The 20,053-nt window shown below is 33.8% G+C and overlaps 1 long non-coding RNA gene across 6 annotated transcripts in view; it reads left to right on the top strand.

Moving 5' to 3' along the window:
• LOC110835910 (uncharacterized) overlaps positions 1-20,053 on the top strand; it is a 99,357-nt gene that overhangs the window by 51,793 nt on the left and 27,511 nt on the right. Inside the window, exons 3-4 of one of the 6 annotated variants that reach the window (XR_015536469.1) lie at positions 15,645-15,784; positions 18,751-19,294. The exons of 2 other annotated variants lie outside the window; for them this stretch is intronic. This is a non-coding gene — a long non-coding RNA (uncharacterized LOC110835910). Of the gene's footprint in view, positions 1-1,769; positions 1,855-15,644; positions 15,831-18,750; positions 19,295-20,053 lie in introns of those variants that run through there. 3 more of the 6 variants (XR_015536470.1, XR_015536467.1, XR_015536471.1) reach the window with 3 other exon arrangements.

The raw sequence follows: 20,053 nt of genomic DNA, 5'->3' as shown, positions 1-20,053 counted from the left end.
TGTGTGGATTTCCTTATCTTATATATCCACGATTTCTCAGGTGCATACGTCATATAGGGTAAAATTATAGGATTATTTTGTTTGGTTGATTGGGAACGGTAGGATAGAGGGCAACGGGTCAGAACCGAAAATTGGAAATCAATATCTTGACGTAGAAATACACAGAATAAATGGAAATCATACAATCACGGCGGACTGCCTTTTGTCCATGGGACTACATGTATTAACTGTAAATTAACTAATATCACATACGTTCAAAGGTACTTGCTGTTTCTATCATCAGAGTAAGTACCACTAAAAAACAGGTAAATTACTACCAAACGGCGCTACAAATCAAAAGACAGTAACCTTCATAGTCGCTGTCGTGAGAAATTATATCTTACTTGAACTGAGTTTTATAATCTCTGTATTATTACGGACAATCACAGTTAGTGCGTTATGCACTGGTACTTTACCGTGGTAAGATAACATTGACATCTGGTTAGAAAGTAAGAAAGAGGACTATAAATAAAAAGTAACAAGGGATAAAGAAGGAGAAAATTATAGATGGAGATGAGGAAGGATAAATGAATGGTACAATTTTAGGCAGAAAGAGATAAAGATAAAATAAAACGAATGAGGGAAAGAAGACGAAACCGACGAAGAAGGTGGAAATAAAGAAACAAATATATATAAGAATGAAAGGAATTATTTTATTTCAGTTGTTCTTGGATTATATGTAATATTATAGTGTGGAATGTGAGGAATACTAGTGTATAATGAATTAAAAAGAAATTTAGGTACTTAAGGTACTGTCACGGAATTTGCCTTCAAGAACCAAGAGTAGAAGTAGGATGAATAATTGAGATGTTGATTAATGTGGATGGATTTTATGTGTAAAGAAAGAAAGGGAGGGAAGAAACAGATGAAAACTAACTAGAAGGATGGTTGTGAAGATTCACTAATCGGCGAAAGTGGAATGAGTTTTCCATGGACTGGTACCCCAGTAATTCTGCACTGTAGAAGACTGTATTAGCTATACAGTACATGTAATCATTTCAGAGTGGGTCCGCTGTCCGAGGGGCAAAAATTGATATCATGGTTTCGAGTCTCACTCTAGATATAGGTGCATATCTGTGTTGTGCTGTGCTGTTTAATTAAATGTCTTTACGATTAAAATATTCCCGTCATAGGGAGTCATGCAACACATCTGAAGAGATTTGTAATTACACTCTTAATTTTAATAGACCGGAGTGCTTAATTAGTGAACGATAAATCTAATTACAACTCTTACGTTTGAAATTGTTTATCTACAATATCAAAATTAGTGGCTTTATTTGTTAATTATAATAAAAATGCGTCATAATCACCTTGATTCAACATTATGAATTACATATTATAGAGTAAGGCATAGTAAAAAATTAATGTTAGAATATATCTGTCGTTATCCAGTAGAAAAATATAGTTATAACTGACTTAAGGATATTCTTTGCAAAGAATTATGAAAACAATTGCCTGAGGTTTTAAAAATAAAAACAAAGAGTAATGCTCCTTGATGTAAAATAGCATTAGTTCTCGAAATATAGTCAAATATAATATTGTTTAATATAATTAACTAATTAGAAGTTCGAGTCAGGTATAAAGTAATATGGAAGTTTGAACAACCCGCTGATTACAATGAGTGATACTAAATTTACGTGCGTACGTATGTGTGTACATCCTGGGCTAGGTATCCGATGTCATGTCGAATAAGATTCAGAATTTCAGACGTATTTTCTGAATTTGAACAGGTTAGAAGCGTACAGTGAGGAGAACAAGCCATGTGTCTGTCATGGTAGACACAAAAAGTATTGAACTCAGACCCCTGCAGCACGAGGCAAAACGCTGTGTTTGTGGAACGTGACCTGAAATGTGCCTCAAAAAGCAATGACGTGTCGCCAGCCGCTTTCAGTGGCGTGCAGACTCTTTGACAGATAAATGTTATATTGAATAATATTTTTAAAGTGAAAATTAAACCTTATATTGATGTTTTTATAATTTTCTTTGTTTTTATTCTTGTGTTAAAGTCGAAGAAAATATAAATATGGCTGGAATGCGCCACTCTCAGATACATATTCAGGCTTGTCGTATGTTGATATATATCAGCGTGCATTTTGCACTGTGCTGATAAATATTACCTCTTATATCGAATATAGGCTTTCTGAGCATTGACAAATAAGGCTGAAATCAAAATAGCTCCAGTTACTTTTCTATTGTTTTATTTTTGTCCACAAAATTAATATAGCATTACAAGTACATAGTAATCATAACAGTATTGTAATTATATGTGCCTAAATATTTCTTAATTTTTCGATTAGAATTACGTGTGTATTTCTTTTGTCTTCATGCGTGCTATATGTCACGCGCAACTAGTCCTCTATGATCTGATCACGGTAATGTGAAGAATAAAAATTATTAATCCCCTTGTTGCGCACACTGATATTCTGAAACGTTTCTACCAGCACAAAGTTACCTAGTCCACGACACACTTCTTCTACAAGCGATTCACAGCTGAGCTCTTTCCTCAATAACGAAAGCGAATTGTTGACGGCGATAATGATACAACAATGTCTACGAACGCAACAATGTCAATAAACAGACACAACAATGCCACACACAATACGTCCAAATAGCTCGAGAAGGGAAGATACTCAATTCCCAACACACCTTATTATATAATTTTATCTCTCCCCCTGTTAACTTATCTTTTAGCATCAAATAATATTCTCGGCACACTATTCTCAAACACCATAAACTCTGTAAGAAAAATTACATTCCCTGACTAATTAAAATATGTTACAATATATCTATTACGACAAGTAAAAAAACCTGTCAGAAGTATCCCTTAAAGTGTACCAGATATGCCTAAGAAATTTTCCTATTAAGTTAATGTTTCTGTATTGTCTTATTACGATGGCCAGTATTAAATTAAACGTAGAAGTTCTGTTTATTTAACATTATTAAGAAAGAAGCAAATATTTTCAATAATCTGTTGTTACTTAGTATGTATGGACTTGTACAGTTGTTTTTCTGTTAATTTACTCTGAAATTAAATAAAGAAGGTTTGTACTTCAAATATTACGTACTGTCCTAATCCCCGCCTCCCATTCCCATCATTGTCATTAGACCCCCGCCACACGATCCACCACCACTGCCACCCCCACAACCGAACTTCAATCCGCCGTTCTCTTTCAGCTTTGAGAGGAACATCATCTTCATCATAACCATGGACATCATGCCCATAAAAAGGCCTTTCATTCCCATAAATTTCGCCATGCCCATCATCATAGGAATCATCATGCCTTTTCCGATCATTATCATCTTCATAACTGTAGTTGCCATCTGCATACCCCCCTTCTTTCCACGCCCTGAAAAAATAGAAGACAGGCTGTTTTCATCACATCGAAATATTTTCACTAACTTCAGTGCAAAATTTTTATCGATTTTAGAATTATATGTTTATATTATTGCTTTATGTATCTGGCTTCAGAATTATAACAGTTTGAAATAATTTCAAAATGCGACGCATTTAATATTTTAAGGGATTACATAACTCTGTTATTCTATGATGTATAACCGAATACAGTATGTGGTCACGAGAGATAAATTAATCACAATAGAAAGTCTCCCGAAGTTGTCTCAAAATTCATGACGCAAAATCTTCACCCATCTCGTCGTCCGTCCTTTAGACCATCCATTAAATCGTAAATCTATTGATCTACACAAATATTTATCCATCCAATCTAAGGTAAATTCATATAAGCATCAACCAAACAATCAATAATACATTTAGCATTCTAAACGTCTCTCCATATCTCCGTTACCTGTGTAACCACCCATTTTGAGTTAAAACAAATTTTTCGGCGATAATATGTTGCAATTAATACGAATATTTTATGAATACTACCCATCGTGTTGGTTTTCTCAATCATAGTGTTTTGTAAAACGAATGTTTTCATCATAAGGGAAAAAGGAGGGAGTACATTTTTATACTCAGTTGGGTCCCTTAGGACGAGCTAATCTCCGTCATTGGACCTTACTGTGATGAAGTAAATACATCCAGTTTCGGAACTATGTGTTTGAGGAAAAGCAACACCTTAAGTAATGTTCACAAAATAGTAGTTTATGACCCATCTATTTATCCATTCAACCATTCGTTAATTGGTTAATTTATCAGTCATTTATTTATTCATTAATAAGTAGCTCATTTGGTCATCCAAGACATCCAATTCTCCACTCACCTGTCCAAACCTGTCCTCATTTATAATGTTTTTTTATTAAATGTTAATCAAAATGTGGTAAGTCAATTTACCAACCTTAAAGCTCAAGTATCATAAATTATCGTATTTAAATGATGCAAGAATATGAATAATAACATTACAAAACTCAACGTTGTGTTATATTGTGCTTATAAATAGAAATATTTAATGTTTTATCACGCAATGTTTCCTTCATTTCGGCATTTGTATGTCAACACTTTTGTGTGTGTGTGTGTGTACGTACTTTCGGTTCGAACCCGGATTACATGAACTATGTATTGACTGATATTAAGTCAGCAGCAGAGCGTAGTTGCTAATTATTAAACCTCTTTTTAAATTTACATAGACCTACAACGGGAGTGCTAACTTCTGTTTTACGTCGAAAGCTATATTCGCCACAACGGAAAACGAGTTGTTCAGTGACCAGGATCGTTCGTAATTCATTTGATTGTACTTCTTTTACGAATTCGTGATTATAGACGTGTTTTAACAGTTCTAGCATAGTACATTCGTTCTGTCGTGTGGTAATCGTATATCACGAATTGCTTGTTAAGCTACTGCTATGTATATATATATGTATATATATATATATATATATATATATGTACACATACTGACTAATATACTCGGAGACTCTGTTCGTGATGCTATTTTGATCAAATATTTAATATTATTTTTAAAAATTTCACTGCTCTCATAGTAGATTGTATCACATTAAATTTGTAAAAAAGATTGATTTAAAAATTCCATACTACACAAGTACATCGTGAGTCACTTTTTGATAAATACTACACCACAGTATGTTTTATTATTAATTACATCTACAGAACTTTACTGCAATCATTTCGTGTTATAGAAAATTTCAAAGCACAATCATGATGTTTCAATATAAAACTCCACAACGCACATAATAGGTTAAACAGTGCTCAGTAAGGTCAACTCCTAAAGCTACATACATTGTGTGTGGAAATAATGCATGTGAAGATATGCGACGTAGACCCTTCTTACGTGTCGGTATGGACTGAACGTGGTGAATAACGCAGTGTGTCAACAACCGACTACCATTCTCTTTCTGTAATTAATTCACAGCCAATCAATAAATTTGTTCCTCCCTACAATACGAAGCGTTGGGTGAAACCGAGAAAAAAAATGAAATGTCTGTCACGCACGACATCTTTGGAAAAAGAAAATTTATTTCAGTACTTACACGAATAAGACACGTGCTCCTTAAGAACAACTAACTATTCAGCTGTGACTCTTTCAAATAATATTCATGAAGTTTCTTGTGCTTAGCCTATCGCTTTTAAGCCTTGTGATTTATGTCGATTCAGAATTAACTGGCGATTTGTAGATATCTGATACCCCCTTTGTACCATTTGCCAGTCTATCGTAAAACATCCGTTTGTATAGAACAACGTAAACATACATCCAAGCTCAACATGTAGGAAGAAGGATATAAAATAAAATTTATATAAATATATATATATATATATATATATATATATATATATATACTTAAAGAAGCCAATTTCTACCTACATGTATTGCGTGCCTCAACTTCAATAACTTGACTTTTTGATAAAATAATATATTTGTGGATTTAGTTTGATCCCCAGAACAGATAATAGAATTGTAGTCAAAGTATTCAAGCTGAAAATCAGAGTTCGAACTCAAGGCATCCTAAATCGAAGCGGAATGCTACCCGCCACAGCGCGGTAATCAGTGATAATACTCTGTATCAACTGAGAATGCTTATTGTTGATTAAGGATTGCGTACTGTGTGAACTTAATAAAGTCCATTTATGAATTCTTACACCGTTATGAAAATACCTATATACAATAACCGTCACTTGATTCAAGGCCACGGAAGAAATTTATACTCCCTTATCACGGGACTCTTAAGTCATGAGTACAGCATTAATATATTTGCTGTGCTGCTTGTTCTGAGCTGTCTTCAGTCGACTGGATTCCGCTGTGCGTGTCGCAAAGTAAAAAGATTTTTCTGTGACTTAGAAGCATGAAATTTGTTTACGGCTACTATTATACACAAAAGCCTCTATATTTACATGGAAATTCTCTTACCTTCCTCTATGTCTGTCGGTGATAGCCTAAACTTGATTACTCTGCCTTGCGGTGATGTCTGTTGATTTACTACCGCACTTACTGTAAACCAAGATGGTATCTTCAAACTGACGGCATGGTCGTAAAGTAAACGTTTAATTGAATAATCCAGAAGAGAATCTAACATCTTTATTGAATCACCAGTATTCATTTTTGGTGCATTAAGATTTTCCTCAGTCATAAGAGGTCTTCTTGAGGTTTCTGTAATACGCAACACCGACAAATAATCACCAAATATACCGAAATATTTCATTCTATTAAGCCTGTCTACATAAACTAACATCTTTCTTTGAATACACGGAAAAGATAAATGTAGCAAACACTGGGTATAAAATCCTGATAATGCTGATTCAGGATGTGAATTGTCTTCTTTAATACTCGATGAAGGCTCCGTTTCATTTCTTTCTATTGATGAAGCTTCTAGATTCCTCGCTTCTCCTTTTCCAGTGATGTGTGCATCGTTATTTGTCAAATACATAGAAATTTCTGAATAATCTTCTCCATTGTAATTTCTTCCGCTATTTTCTAGGAATGTTTGCGTTTCCAATTCCCGATTTGTTTGACTTTGTTTAAATTTTTCATTTGCTTCTTCCAACATCGTATCTTTCGACATATCTTTTTTATTTGGAATATTATCTCCTTTCTTGCTTGATCTTTCATTATTCGAAAATAAATGGCGTACAACTGATATGTCTGATAAAACTGGGTTTGATATGTTAACTGTGCTATGATTTGTGTAATTGTTAAACGTGTCTGATTGCGTTACGTTGGAAAATAAAATTATTCTTGTTCCTGGTTTGCTAAGGCTATATGAAATTAAAAATATCAATATAATTATAAAACACTTTAAATTTGGTGTCTGCATCAGAAAATACATTTCTTTTCAGTTTAATCACACTCGTTTATAAATCAGAATATATATATAATTTGTAATTGGAATCAATTTAAAAATACAATATGTTAACTTGTAAAACAAGATTTTGAGACTAAGGTAAAATGCAAACATTTATCTGTATTTATAAGGCAGAAACAGGATATAGTCCTATGAACTGATGGTTTATTTTCAGGTTAATTAACTTGTCATGAACGTAAACATTTTTAACCTAAGCCCTAAACAGAAAAAGAAATTTTTCTCATGCGAGACTAATGCTATATTAACTTCTTCAAACGTGACTCATGTTAATATGCAATAATACTGTAAAATTATTGCGTTAGTCTAAGGACAAACCGAGCAAACAAAAGAACGGGTTCTCTTCCAAAGTTCAAGGTCGAGAGGCTAGCACACTTGTTATGTATAAAAATGTTTTCTGTACGGTCTCAGGCCGGAAAACAGTCACACTGATTTTTCTCGTAATTTTGCTCGGTACATCTAAGAAATTTCTGAAATAATATCTTGACATAGGATACAATCTATTTCTTGTACGTCCTGTCGAATTATTTATTCACAATCATCCTTCTATCTAACGCTGAACACGATACGCAACCTTGCGCAGTTCTGCTAATAATTTTACATTCTTCGTACACATGACACGGCTGGAGAAAGGTTGAACAAATTTAAATTAAATTGATCTGACTAAAATGGTTTTGTGAGAAATGTAATGAATTCTTGTCGTATGGTTGCTATAACGGTCACGTAGATGATCAAGAAAGAAATTGGAGGATGTTAGTAAAATGGATTTTAAGAAACGTAGTTGTGATGATCGAAATTTGGTGGAATTTACTGATAATATTTTCAGATAATCTGCTTTAATAATAGCAATGTTGAACCATCTGTTTCTGCTGAGAGACAATTAGTCAATCAAGCTCTGAGTCCAAACCATCGCTCTGAAAATGTACGTAGTTGACTGACTTTGTGCTTGGCTGATATTGATATTAATATCAGCTTGAGTTTTAACCGTTTAATTTGTATGCTACTTTTGAAAAACGTACCGGAATTCCTTGCAGAATTAATGCCATGTCTGTCATATTCGCAGCGTGTCTGAGGTTTCAAACAAATTGTGATTATACAACGGAATGACAATCATAACATTGAATGTCTTTGCTTGATCGTGAGGCCATGTTTCTTAGTCACGAATCAATTCATACCGATCCTCTGTGGGAGCTAAGTGTGTTAGCGATTTAAGAGCTAGAATAAGTATGTTTACTTTGTTTTTCTTGGGTAAATTGCTTTGCAGCTATTTAGAAATGTTGAATAATTAAGGTGTTATAACTTACGATCAGAATAATAAGGAAATGATAATTTCTGTGACTGCGTTTGATCGATTTCAAACTTGGAAAACTTAATGCTTAATACATTTAATGGTGAAATGGGACTCATATTTTTCCAGCCCTTTCTGTGTCTTCAAAAGCAAAACTTTTTACATCGGAAAGATGTAGAAGGTGCCAAATTCCAGTGACATCGAACCGGTAAGAGAAAGATAGAACAAGAAGTTCGTGCTTCCTTTCTTTTGGCAAACAACAAAATTGACTATCGAAATCTTTTTTCTTCCTCTTTCTTTGGTTCGTATTTATTTTCTTCCAAAAATTCTGTCTTTGTGGGTGAGAGGAAGACCTTTGTGGATCTCGGTCTTAGTTTATTCATTCTTCTCCCTTTTCTCTATAGCATATATTATTTTCAGTAGCCATGGCTCTGTCTAAACGTACATGCTGAACAGAGAAACTCCGAACGGACAGAAAACGATGTACGGTTTTACGCAACTGATTCAATTAACACAATAAAAGGGGAAAATAAATTAAATGCCTACATTTTAAAATACCACTTATAAAATGTTTTTTTCAGATCTAAGTGACACTGTATTTTATTAACGTTAAAGCATAAATTGATTGAATTTCATAAATTCTGTGTGCAATTTATGCCCGTATATAAGAAATCTATTTTATGTTTGTTTCTTGGAGACCCAATTCGTGAACGTATTTCTAAGAGATTTTGGAGTCTTGAATTTGCATATCCCCATTGAGCTCACACATACACACTGGCTTTCATTCTTGCAATATTATTATAAATTCGAAATTTTTCTTAGGACAGCACCTAGAGAGACAGGATGTTGTTACAGCTTAACTTTTGTATGCGTGTTTCATAGATTTCGGATCTGAATTCCTTCCCAGAAAATTGCTATTCTGAATGAAGGGTTAATATATTTCTTCATTTCTACTAGGCAAATAAAAACTTGAAGTTATTGTTCTTGGAATGTTAAACTGTGTGTTGTTTTTATTCTTTTCATTTTTGCCTAGAAGGACCTTGAGACCGTTTCAAGTTTTAGAACTTAAACTTGCTATTTTAATTACTTCGAGGTCGTCCTATACCACTTTTTCTTATTGGAAGATATGTGTATATGTTATTAGAGATTATATATTCTTTAACATGTAAAAGACTATATTTAAACTTGACAATCTGTCATATAGCTTGGTATTTTCAATTATTCTGCATTTAAATTAATATAATTGGATTAATTATAAATTTTAGATGAAGACTGAAGCAAAGGATAATGAATTAGAATTATCTTATCTGGATTTTTAGTTTGAAGAAATATATGTGTGCGTGGTCTTAACTTCTGGAAATAAAAATAATTAATGCTGCCATCTGCATGCACAAATAATGAAAGAGAGTCAACTTTACAAATCCTTTCACAATAAAACCCAATGTTGTTAACTAATTCTAGGCAGCTGATACAGTGTGCACATTCTGAAAACCATTTGAGAATGTACAGTGTCATAGTAATTTTTCAGTTTAGTAGATTTGAAGTGAGCTGTTTCGCCGTTTGAAAATCAATAGGAACCAACATAATTGTGTTATTTACGCTGTACATTTTCCAAAACATGGATTTAAAAGGAAGAGCTGTTGATTTTTACATTTCGATGGAAACAAAGGTTTTGGTCAAGCTAATATTGAACGACTGAATTATACAACGACGGCAGATGTAAAATAGACGTACATAGTTGATGCTGGACATTCATGTCTGTGCGTCACGTGGTCTAAATATAACTTAAGGTCATAGAGTGTATAACCAAGCGACGCTATAATTTTATTATATAAAATAATTTTTCATAGCTTAAGGAATAATTAGCCTGCTAAGCTTATTTATGATGTATTTCGCTACGATGTCAATAACTCACACTACATAATATCCAGTAATAGACTTAGTAATAAATTTGAGTTATGGACTTAAGCAATAGTGGCCTAATTTAAGTTACTGTGCTGGTATTTGACTTTAAGTCCTGAAGAAAATCACGAAATCCCGATTAGGATAGTCGGTTTATATTCACCTCCATTGATCGAGGAGAAACATATATAAGCATGATGCCCTGTAAACACGCACAGATTTGAAATTTATAACTGCAAGTAATGTCTGTAATGCACCTCTTCGTGAGGCACATAAACAAACATTAAAGTACGTAAATTAACAGGACGGTTTACTGACTTAACTCTACAGTAACATTCATATGGCGCAGAATTATAATCTCGTTGTTGCAACGTAGTTAAATTCTCCTATAATTTTCTTCGAAATCTTTATTTACTTGCCACTCTTAATTATCTCGTACGATGCGACGCTGTAGGCATACGATCAATGCCGTGTCATTAAGTACCTTCTGAATCAATAAATAATATTTAATAAGCCTAGAACTGAAGTGGAATAAATTTCGCTTCTTAATCCTTTCTGTACAGCAATTTAACAGCACGTGTTCCTAAACTGTGTATCGTAGTTGGTAGGTCAGTAATGGGTTTAGAGGCGTTTCAACAGCGTAGCTAATTTTGCCTATTGTGGCTGTATAATTTTATTATTGTATCTTAGTATAAAATTTACACGTTTTCACTGACTTCCACAAAGTCCGTACTCGCTCAAGTTGCCAAGACATTCCCCGTCTTTTATGGACCTCGGCGGTCTGTTAGTATTTACAATATTTTACCATCTAAGTCAGATTGAGCAAATTTATTTTCATTAATGCTTAGGTCTTCCCCTTCAGGTTTTCCGACTAAATTTGTTACGCATTTATTTTATCCCCATGCGTGCTTTATGCACAACATCTCATATATATTTAATTTAATTGTCTCAATAATATCTGACGAGAAATGCAAAATTTTAGCCATTGTTAAGTGTTCTTCAGATTACTGTAACCTTATCCCAGTTGTCAGGTATAAATATTCTCCCCAGCACTTTGTTTTTAAACACCCTCAATCATTTATATTTCCTCAGATATGCGAGATATCATGTTTCATACCCATACAAATAAGAAATGGTATAATTATAGTTTTGTATACTTTGATATTTGAAAAATTTAAATAGGAGATGGGAAAATAAAACATCCTGAACTGAATGGTAGCAAGAGTTCCAGAAATCCACTTTATTTATTTTTTGGTTAATTAAGAATGTTATTAGTTATTAAATTCAACATCTGAATTATTTCTCTACAAAATCTTATCCTCACGTTTCTTTATGTTTTTACATACGACGTAGGCTTAATATGTCTTTGTAAATCCGTGTGTATATGTGTCTCTGTCTTTCTTAACAAATCGCGAAATATTTGAAGGTCTTTACAGATTATTGACAGAAGAATCAATGTCTTTGATAAAATTGTTCCTTACTTTTGCTCAGCATTTGATTACAAATAGTGAGATGGTACCTTAAATTAAACCACTCTCACTTACTTTAACATCCCTTTTATTTAACTATTTATGAACATCCTAACATTCGATGTTATGTAATATATATTTAGAAAAGCGCTATTAAATACATCAGGAATCAATTAATGAATTCAAGTGGTACACTGAAACATCGCCTCCTCCAGCTGAGAAATGTGACTTATTAAGTTTTATCATGTTAACAGTATATTCGTAATGAGTTTTAATTAAATTAAGTGCCTGTGGCAGCCATCTGTGGAATTCGATTGACTGCATTCCGTATGAACAGAACGCGTCTCTCTCCCAAACTCCTTTTCAATTATCAGCAATCTTTGTAATGGAGAGGAGGTTAGTATTTTTTGCCTTCATACACTGTACCTTATTAATTCAAAGTCTGATTGGTTATGAATGCACTTCGTACGAATTTCCACTAGGGTAACTAAATATTATAAAACAAACAGTGGTGAATCATTCTAATTCAGATATCCCTCGTTTACTTTTACGCATGTCCCTATCTTTGACAGATAAAAAATCATATGTATATTTCCAGCCCCTTCCCTGCTATTAACAACCCCCTGTTTACCTCACTTACCCTCTTCATATCAACTACACCCTACCCCAAATTCGTACTCTTCACTTCATTTTCATGTAATAAAAAGTCGTCTCATTTTACGCAATGAATCAGACTAACGCCTCTCTAAAAATTTAAACAACAAATAATAATTACCGTACGCAATTAAAAGTTACATTTCACTCCTACTATAACTTTTCATCTAAATTTACTTTAATTATATTGAATAACCTGAGCCAGTATTAAATGAAACAAAATAAGGAATAGACCTTCTGTAAGTTAATTAATGTAGACGTACGCAGTTCTTGCTGTGGCAAAACGAATTATTCTTCATTCCTGACAAGATTTAACATCGTGGCTTATGGTTGTTAGGGTCTTGTAATGGAATCCATTTTTTTTTCATTGCACTCCAATAGGGGGGTTGAATTTTGATCCCTTATTAATAATACGTATTATAGAAGTTCATTCCCAAGGGTTCTAACTTTAATATATTTAATTTTTACCCCTCTTCAGGAGATAATGTGAAAGTTATTTAGATACAGCTTCACGTCTTCTCGTTCTGCTCAATCAAGCAACATTGGAATTTGCAGAGAGAAGTTTAGAAATTTAATTGAATATTTCTATATCACTTTAAAGAATCAAATAGCGAATATTGTGGCCGACTGGATATAATTCCTACGTCGTATTCGGGAGATCTATGGTTCAGGCCATCAAACTGCCTGTACTGTCTGGGGTGTCTCATAGTCCTCCGCTGTCTCTACATACAAACACAGGAATAATAACTTTAATTAGAGCACAATTATTTCTAGCTCACCGTTTATTATTCTATAATTGAACGCTATATGATCTGAGACACGGTCAGCATCACTAAGTAAAAGGTGAAACAAATAAAGGGGTTATACGGTAATGGCATCTTTTAATAAGTTTCTGCAAGAAATCTGCCTCAGTGAAAATGAATAAACGCATGATGTACTGTGTGTAGTAGCAAAAGAATGACTGGATGACTAATTAATGTAATTGACTGACCAATGAACTCACTTCTTGGCTAAGTAAATGGCTTTCTGATTGACGTATTGTTTGATTTGCCGCCTGAATGTTTGACTGATTGGGTGCTTGGTAATCTGATTGTGTAGTTATGTACTGTTGACAGATTTTAAAGTGACTAATTGATTAATTTTCTTATTTACTAATTGACTTAATAATTGGTGGGGTGACTGGCTACTACTCAAGAAGAAGTCTATTCTATTGCACTGCGATGTTCACAAGTGTTCAAAAGATTCCGGTGTTAGATTCTAAGCCGAAAGTGACTCCCGTTTCGGAATATTTTGTGCTAATTTATAGTCACCTCATTCAGTGGATAATATTCGACATGCATTGCAGTAGTAATAAATCAATAATTGTCATAGGAGTTCAGAGACACATTGAAAGAAAACAGACCTTAGCATTGCTCGTACATTTTGTACAAGTCTTCTGCTAATTTTTGGGAGAAAACCAAATATCCTCCCCCATTGTCGTCAGTTGTTTTATATATAACGACCAGTGAATGATGAAGGCAATGTGACGTATTGGTGACGTTGGCTGAACCTGTACTACCTTTGAACATACAACAGGCGGAACCTAGTGGAAACCAGCCAGCTCAGTAAAAGCAAAACTTGGAGGCCCAGTGATTATTTACCCTCTCTCCACATGAGGTGCACTTTCAGGATTCTCTCGTACAATTATAATAAAAATAACTCAATGGAGCAGATTTCTTGAGAAGCAAGTAATCGCTCGGCTAGTCAAAATATTCACTGCCTTTCATGAGCCTAAAATTTAATTACGGTGATAATAAACGCCACCACTAATCTTCCTGTTCAAATGGGTTAAATTCACAACATATCATCCTGTTTCTTGAATTTCAATTTTTATGTTTTTCTTATAATTTAAGCCCAGGTTCAGCAAGATGCTTCGTTCCTTCACATTTTTGGATATATGCATTTTTGAACACCCCCCCCCCCCCCGCTTCTTATATGCCCCGCCAATATCACCCTTCTTAATTTGATTACCCTAATCATATTTTATGATAATACAAATGAATAAGCTTTCCATCTTAAAGTTTTATCTAGCGTACTGACACTTAATCTTCTTAGGTGTAAATATTCTCATCAGCAATCTGTTATGAAACACTAAATTTGGTTTCTTTCCCTTTTATGTAAAAGATCTAATTTAACACTCACAAAATACAAAAGGCAAAATCATAGTTCGCAAAGAATTTCAATTGACTGTTCGTAAACTTTAAACGAATCAGATTTGCTTTCATCTTCTTTCAAAACCACTTGATTTTTTATGCGGGTCTTGTCTTCTGAACATACTTAACTAGGCAAAAAATAAGAAGCTGATTTCCATGTAAATAGATATATTGGACGTACATTAAAATAACGAAAATAGACTAAAATGCCATATTTCCTTTCGGTTATTGAAAGATCTCTTTCGGTATAATAAGGTACAGACTTCAGAATCCACACAATAGATAGGGAAATTTTTGTTTGTAATCAGCAAAACGTAAAGGAATAAAGAAAACATAGAAGAATTATTTTATGTCATAATACAAGAGTTTCTTTATAATTGGAAGGCAAGGTGTTTGTAAGGGGGGAAGTAGACAAAGATTCATTTACTTACTTGAAATTGAATGTGTTGTACTTATGAAACTGAAGACACTTCAGTAAACTCTTTCTAAAGTAATGATGTGGAGGCTGCAGTGAAACACCAGTGAAGTGGAGGACGTACTATAGACGTGAATCATGTACAGTGTTCACTCACTACTGCTTTGTACTCGGGGAGAGGAGGTACCATTTTCGAATCTCGGAACACTGATCAAATATTCTAAAACTGCTCAAATTTTTCCTCTCCCTCGATGTAAATGCTGGTACAGTGCTCTGAAATATGCTACAGCCACTCATTCCACATAATGTTTAGTGTACCATCGAGTATAATGTACCTACTTATTTACTATGATAGATTGTGGTCGAATATATAAATATTAATTAAGTCTACATTAGTATAACCGCTTTGATTCTAGGTGGGGGTCTACAAGTTGCTCTTTGCCAAGACATCCAAACCGGCTCTGGAATCGACTGAACTTTCTACCAAATAAATATTCTACAAAAATGAAAACGACCGAACAATAAAGTTGACTCTTCCCCTACTTTTTATGCTGAGGTTAATATTTGGAAATTTACAACTCCCCCACACTCCATCATTTTTTGATGTTTAGGCTAAAGGAAAAATACGTAATTTATTCTATTAGACTACTTTAATAATGGCGTAAATTTACGAAAGTTTCTTAAATGACTTTAGCCAGTAAACAAGGTTTAAAATGTAGTTTCTTTATTTTACAATGGAAATTAAATTCATTGATATAAGAATTTCATACAGACATTAATTGAACACCTTCGATTTGAAGAGCATTCTGACATATTAATTTGAAAATCCCTGTATTTATTTTTACTTGCTAGAAAAATTTTGTCTTTGGCTGTACACACATATTTTAAAGTCATCTTGTTTTTCTGTACAAGAGGCATGATACATATTGTTAAATTTAAAGTTTCCGTATTACGTACAGAAGCTTACCCTTGCTTCCATCTCATTTTGAACCCCTTCGTCCGTTTCTGTACCATAGAAATTTATTTAACAACATCCAACACATAGATTATGCACGCGTAGCTACCACCGACCAAATGCTGCAGCAACGAAGGAGGCAGGATGTCTTAATCAAGGGTTACAAACTCTTGCACACCTCCCCAGCGACTCGAGAGAAAATCCTTTGTAATTGACTCTCCGCTTTCTTCATCACAGAGATGAGAATTATCAGAAACATTTTGTGTTCATGGATGCGGGGTGAATCCTCTAACATTAGGCTTGTTGTCCTACCTGCAGTTATAGGGGGCGTTTTGTAGCGGAACGGTAACAATAATGATGAGCAACAAGAGTAAAATGTTAAAAAATTTACAGATGTATTTGTTGTTATAGTCCTGTGTCCTTAAATATTTAAGCCAATGAGTAACAATAACTGAGGAAATTTACAATATATAATATAATATATTTGGTTTAGACTATATACAGAGATCTGTGGCCGCCTAACACGAGGTTTTCACGGCCACAGTCCTTACATACGTAGCACTATTCGCACTACTGCTTACTACAACTATTCACTAATGCTACTCTACATGACTATTCCTTAATCCCTAATACTATTTACATAACTCTTCCGTATTGTTCTCGTGCCATCTACCCCAGTGGCAGTTCTAAATTCCTAATTTTGACCTGTCTTTTACATCTTACTTTGTACAGAAATTTCCCTACATCCCTGACCTCCGTACAAATCACTAAAATGATACTACTATAAATCATAATAATTATAATTAAAATCAAATAATTTATTGTTAGATTATCTGTCCACAGCAAAGAGCTTGCGAACATGAAAACACTAAGAGAAATGTACAGCGAAATTAAAATTACACAAAAACAAACAAAATAAAAAACTGATACTGAAAAAAATATTAAACTGTTCCAAACAGAACATCTCGACACTTTTCCCAAAGTAAGAATTGTCCTTAAGAGTCAAGATTTTTGATAATTGTGTTTACAAATTTGCATATGGTGTGACATTTGCAGCAATGACGCACATTACTAAATGACTATGTTTCAATGTACTCGTTATGCTGAGTGTAGAATATTTTCTTGTTTATCTTGTGGAAACACGTTATATCAGCAGTGCCCATGACGTAATGGCGGTTTATTTTGACCTTGAAAGTATTTTTGAATACTAAAGCGTTCTGAAATTATACAATTTAAGATCAAGTCATAATTACGTAAAAGACATCGTACTGAGAAAATCGAGAATTGCAATAATACTAAGTAAAAATAATTTGTTACAATAAAATTACTACAATTGCGGATGCCGTCTTAGTTTCACTCATACATTTGTTTCGGAAACAGAATATTTCTTTCAACCATCTGGGTGGGGAGGAAAGTTTATGCCCCTTAGAACGAGCTTATTTCGATCACCAGTCCAGTTTAAAGTTGACCCATTTTGTGCAGCCCCACCTTAAAGATGAACAGGCCGATTCCTTCACGATCTATAAGTGCATGACGAAGGATGATATTTAACTGAATCTATGATAAAAGATTGAGTGAACATGTAGATTGCTTCAGTTAGCTTAGTAAAGGGTTCGGTGGCGTATTTTATGTCGCTTTTGCGGTCTCGCTTGAGCATTGATCAGTCTGATCATGTATGTCTATCTGTCATGGTTTTCTTCGGAATGAGGTAAACCGAACGGCCCGGGGATCTTGTTGTAATACAAAGAACCCGGGCCATTTTTGGTTTACGCAATGACCTCAGGTCACATTATCTTTACAACGACCTTGGACTCCATTGCTGCCTTTTTCATCCCTTTCGAGTAAAAGTGATCTATATCAACGATTCCTTTGACTCGTGTTTGTTAATGAAGCAATCTGCAAACATTATAGCCCATATCGTGCTATAAGGATACTTTCAGAACTCACGTACTCCAAAGAGTACATTTTTACAATCTTTTTGTGTAGAAGGAGATTAAATTTTGTATTACATAAATGTAGGGCATTTCTTGACAAGCCTTCAGTTCCTTCAGGTAAGATGCCATATCATGGAATTGGTCAAATTGTAAATTTGATTTGTTATAACGAAAGTTTTCTTGCTATATTTTTATGCAGATTACTGGTTTTCCCAAAATATAGTACTTAAGTTTTAGTAGAGTATTCCTTTGAGCTTCAGATGTGGTTTTAAGTACATCTCTAGTCAATGCATAAGGGTTATATCGTACTTATCATGCAAATTTATGCCGACTAATATATTATACAGTAGCTACCATTGCTGAAGATGCCTCGAATTTACAACGTCACGAGGACACTTGAAAATGTGTATTCCAGTAATTTGAATTCCGTGAGACGAGGGGAACGAAGAAATTATGGGAGGTTTAGATTGAAAGTTGACACGAGGAATTCCCATATAACAAGAGGATTAAAGAATTTCAGAATTGAGGGAAAACTTATAAATATAATAAATGAGAAATACTATAGAAGGAAAAACATATTTTAGGGGTGTCATCATATTATGAAACAGTGATATTAATTTATATTTTTTTCAGGCATAGACTTAATTGCTACGTTGAAACCGGGCTTACGAAACGCTACCAAGACATCTAAGAGAACAAAGGCTCCATATATTCTTATTCTCGTCTCTCAAAATCAAACCCTTACCTAGGAAAGGACGTGTTGTGTTCTTTGGACAGAAGGCTAAGTTGACCGCAAAGTCGACATCTAGAGGCAAAGAGAATAAACGTTTTCCTCTTTGGAACCGTGCCTAATTCATTAAGCCCGCAGCTCAGTTGTAATCATGTCTTGTATTCTTTTGTAAAGATTATCCACGTTTTATTTTGTACGTTTGAACATTATTTACGTGTTGTCTGTTTATTTCTGTTGTCACGCTCTCAATATATGTATTTAATTTAATTATTAGAGTTATAAGGTGAGATATTTTGGATCTGAAAAACACACTACTCTATGCCAGAATGCCTTTGATGTTAATAGATTAAATTTTTCCCACAGCTTTTGTAACTATCCTTTTCGCGGTAAAACTGTAATAATAGTATAATATTAATTTACTTTTAAATCTTGATACGGGCTGACGAAGAACTGACTGATTTACTTCTTATACAAATAATTAATAATATTTAAGAAAGTTTTTTTAATTAGCCTAAGTGAATCTTCATTTTAACATTTCATATGCCATGTTAAATCATTCTTAGTTACACACAGCAAATTATGCTGTTAAATGTGTTTTAGTGCAACATACGTAGTTTGTCGTGTTTACAGAAACATCACATTATGTTTTAATTAAAGAATAGTTAATATTCTTCAGCGCATGCGTCTGCTGAAATATCAACTGTTAACATAAAACTTCTCTCTTACTTTTGTTTTCAATCTGAGTACAGTGGGAATTCTACATTTACTGGAGTCTTAAATGTGATTCTAATGAACATTTTATTTTAAAGTTTAATCCTCTATTGAAGTGAAACTTATAAAATTAGTGCAAAAATATACTCAGAGAGGTGGCTGCACAGATAAATTCACAAAAGCGTTTATACACTAAAACGCACGTTGCTACAGAGAAAAAGAAACACGACATTTTACATGAATCGAAGTTCAATCACAATCAACAATTTTTTATATAAGAGGCAGAGACAAGCATTTCGGTTTAATGACAAAAAGAGCCAGACTAGAACATGAAACGAAGGGTGATAGAATAAGAGACAGCTGGACAAGTGATGTCGCTATTGTCCAACAAATCACTGCTTTTTTACGGTCTAATGATGATTATAATGACACTTAATTTCACATATTTTCCTCTTATTTTTGAGTCCACATCCTTCTTACACAAGAACCTCAAAT

Source organism: Zootermopsis nevadensis, unplaced genomic scaffold, assembly GCF_977971745.1.
Source record: "Zootermopsis nevadensis isolate Lab colony 2312 unplaced genomic scaffold, Znev_1.0 Znev_ptg000022l, whole genome shotgun sequence".
NCBI classification, from domain to species: Eukaryota; Metazoa; Arthropoda; class Insecta; order Blattodea; family Termopsidae; genus Zootermopsis; species Zootermopsis nevadensis.
This window is presented reverse-complemented; position numbering and strand designations above follow the sequence as displayed.